The sequence below is a fragment of the Capra hircus genome, chromosome 14 (assembly GCF_001704415.2).
Source record: "Capra hircus breed San Clemente chromosome 14, ASM170441v1, whole genome shotgun sequence".
In the NCBI taxonomy this organism is placed as follows: Eukaryota; Metazoa; Chordata; class Mammalia; order Artiodactyla; family Bovidae; genus Capra; species Capra hircus.
Window position 1 is genome coordinate 34,562,789 of NC_030821.1, and position 4,161 is coordinate 34,566,949.

The following is a 4,161-nucleotide window of genomic DNA, read 5'->3' on the forward strand; positions in this document are numbered from 1 at the left end:
GGTGTCCTATCTGAAAAGCCATTCACAAGACCAATGTGAAGGAGCTTCTTTCCTATGTTTTCTTTTACAAGTTATATGATTTCCGTTCTTAAGTCTTTAATCCATTTCGAGTTCATTTGTATGAGTGGTATAAGATAAGAGTTGAATTTCATATTTCTGCATGTGGTTATCCAGTTTTCTCAGCACTATTTATTGAGAAGAGTGTCCTTTCCCTGTTGAGGATTATTTGCTCCCTTGTCTAACAGTATTTGGTTATATATACGGGAGTTTATTTCTAGGGTCTTAATTCTGTTCTCTTGGTCTATATGTCTGTTTTTATGCTAGTACCATACTGTGTTGACTACTGTAACTTTGTATTAATGTTTGAAATTAGGACGTGTGATGCCTCCAGCTTTGTGGAATCTAAAAATTTGAATGCACAATTTCTCACTAGCATGCCATGCTGTATAATAGCATTTTACCCACAGTGGAACTTCTTTCAAAATTGGAATCAGTCCTCTCAAACCCCACCACTGCTTTATCAACTGAGATTACATAATATTCTAAATCCCTTTGTAATCATTTCAACAATCTACAGCATCTTTGACAAGAGTAGAGTCCATCTTAAGAAGCCACTTTTTTGCTCACTCTTAAGAAGCAACTCCTCATCCGTTAAAGTTTTATCATGAGATTGCAGCAGTTCAGTAACTCTCATGAGATTCCAGCAATGCAGTCACATCTTCAGGCTCCATTTCTAATTCTAGTTGTCCTGTTAGTTCTACCACATCTGTAAGTACTTCTTCCACTGAAGTCTTGAGCCCCTCAAAGTCATCCATGAAGGTTAGAATCAGCTTCTTCCAAATTCCTATTAATGTCGATGTTTTGACCTCTTCCCATGAATCACAAATGTTCTTAATGGCATCTAGAGTGGTGAATCCTTTCCAGAAAGTTTTCAGTTTACTGTTCCCAGATCCATCAGTGTATTCATTGTCTATGGTAGTGATAGCTTTACAAACTGTATCTCTTAAATAGGAAGACTTGAAAGTCTTAATTACTCCTTGATCTATGGGATGCAGAAAGGATGTTTATTAGCAGGCATGAAAACAACATTAATCTCATTATTTATCTCCCTCAGAGCTCTTGGGTGACCAGAAATGCTGTCAATGAGCAGTAATATTTTGAAAGAAATTTTTTTTTCTGAGCAGTAGGTATCAGCAGTGGGCTTAAAATGTGTAGTAAACCATGTTGTAAAGAGATGTACTGTCATCCAGGCTTTGTCCCATTTATAGCACATAGGCAGAGCAGACAGATCATCCTTCAGGACCCTAAGAATTTTGCCATTTTGGAATGGTAAATGAGCATTGGCTTCAGCTTAAGGTCACCAGCTACAGTAGCCCCTAAGTAGAGAGTCAGCTTATCCTTTGGATGTTTGAAGCCAGACACTGACTTTTCTCTAGGTATGAAACCGCTGGATGGTGCTTTTTCCCAATATAAGGCTGTTTTATCTGCATTTAAAATCTGTTGTCTAGTGAGCTTGTGCTCATACTCAGTCCCTCAGTCATGTCCGACTCTCTGTGCCTCCGTGGAGTGTAGCCCACCAGTCTCCTCTGTCCATGAGATTTCCCAGGCAAGAATACTGAAGTGCGTTGCCATTTTCTACTCCAGGGGATCTTCCCGACCCAGAGATCGAACCCATGTCCCCTGCATTGGCAGGCAGATTATTTACCACCGCCCCACCTGGGAAGCCTGCTGTCTAGTGTGACCACCTTCACTAATAATCTTCACTGGATCTTCTTAATATCTTGTTGCAGCTTCTATATGAGCCCTTGTTTCCTCACCTTGCACTTTATGCTATGGAAATGACTTCTTTCCTTATGAACCTCTGTTAGTTTCAAACTTTTCTTCTGTAGCTTCCTCACCATTCTGAGCCTTCATAGACTTGAAGAAAGTCAGGGCTTTGCTCTGGATTAGGCTTTGGTTAAAGGCAATGTTGTGGCTGATATGGTTTTTCCAGACCACCAAAACTTTCTCCCTATCAGCAATAAGGCTGTTTCGCTTTCTTACAGTTGGTGTGTTCACTGGAGTAGCACTTTTAATCCTCTTCAAGAACTTTTCTTTTTGTGTTCGTAACTTCATAATTGGGCTCACTGTGCAGAAGACCTAGCTTTTGGGCTATCTCAGCTTTTAACATGCCTTCGTCACTAAGCATTATCATTTCTAGGTTTTGATGTGAAGTAAGAGACATGTGACTCTTCCTTTCTGTGAACTCTTAGAGGGTATTGTAGGGTTTTTAATTGGCCTAATTTCAATATTGTTATTTCTTTGGGAATAGGGAAACCTGAGGAGAGGCAGAGAAACAGGATTGACTGACCAGTGGGTGGAGGAGTCAGAACTTGCACATATATCTATTAAATTTGTGATCTTATATGGGGTGGTTTGTGGCACTCCAAAGCAATTACAATAGTAATATTGGAGATCACCATAACGAATATAATGAAAAAGCTTGAAATATTTCAAGACTTACCAAAACGTGACACAGAGACAAGTGAGCAAATTCTTTAGGAATAATTGGTGCCAATAGACTTCAACACAAGTCTGCCAGAACCCTTCAGTTTGTTAAAAAAAAAAAAAAAAAAACCACATCTGTGAAGCACAAAAAGTGAAGTGCAATAAAATAAGATATGCCTGCATAGATGTTTGATGCTGTAAATTTCTAAGTTCTTTTTTGATTGTATGCCATATATTTTGACATGGTGTTTTTCATTTTCTGTTATCTCAAAACACTTTGTAATTTCGCACTTGGTTGGGTTAGCATGTATTGTTTGCTTTCCAAATTTTTTCGTTTCTAAATATTTGGAGATTTTCTTGATATCATTTTTAATGGATTTCTAATATAATTCTGTTGTTTAGAGAGCATACTTTGTGTATTTTGAAAGTTTTTAAATTTATTGAGACTTGTTATATGGAACAGAATGTGATCTGTTTCTGTAAATACTCCATGAGCATTTGTAAAGACGTTTTCAGCTGTTGTTAGGTCACGAGCTCTATAAATATCAGTTGGGTCAAATTGGTTGATAGTCTTGTTCAAGTCTTCTATATCCATAATATATTAGTCTGGGTTCTCTAGAGAAACAGAACCAATAAAATACATATAAGAAGAGATTTATTAAAGGAATTGACTACTGTAGTTATGGATGCAAAAAGCCCCACAATCTGCCTCTGTGAGCTGGGGAACCAGGAAAGCTGGTGATATAGTTCAGTCTTGTCCAAAAGCCTAAGAACCTGGAGGCTGGTGGTTGAAAGAAGGCCTGAGAACTAGGAGCTTCAATGTCTGAGGGCAAGAGAAGATAGATATTTCAGTTCAAGAAGAGAGAGGGAATTCACCCTTCCTTCACATTTTTGTTCTATTGAGACCCTAAAGGAATTAGGTGATGCCCATCCCCTGGTGCAATGCAGGAGACCTAGGCTCAATCCCTGGGTTGGGAAGATCCTCAGGAGAAGGGAATGGCGACCCACTCCAGTATTCTTGCCTGGAGAATTCCATGGACAGAGGAGCCTGGTGGGCTATAGTCCATGGGGTCACAAAGAGTCGGACATGACTGACTAACGCACACACATCCCCATGGAAAGGCATCATTGGAAGGATTTCATTGGAATGGCTGATGCTAAAGCTGAAACTCCAATACTTTGGCTACCCGATGCAAAGAGCCAGCTCATTAGAAAACACTCTGATGCTAGGAAAGATTGAAGGCAAGAGGAGAAGGGGGTGACAGAGGATGAGATGGATGGATGGCATCACAAATTCAATTGACATGAGTTTGAGCAAACTCTGGGAGACAGTGAAGGACAGGGAAGCCTGGCGTGCTGCCATTCTTGGGGTCACAAAGAGCTGGACACGACTCAGTGACTGAACAGCAACAGCACTGCCATTGGTGACATCTTCTTTACTCAGTCTATTGGCTAAAATGCTAATCTTTTCTGAAAAGACTCTCCAGACACATCCAGAAATAATGTGTGTGAAGCGCTATGAAGTGAAGTGCAATAAAACTAGGTATGCCTAAACTATCATATAGAGTATTTTCACTGCCCTAAAAGTCCTCTGTGCTCTGCCTATTCATCTCCCTGTATCCACTGCAACCACTGATCTTTTTATTGTCTCCATAGTTTTGCTTTTTCCAAAAT

General features: G+C 39.7%; 1 pseudogene; it reads right to left on the bottom strand.

The window, feature by feature from the left end:
* Nucleotides 430-3,082, bottom strand: LOC108637479 (annotated as a pseudogene).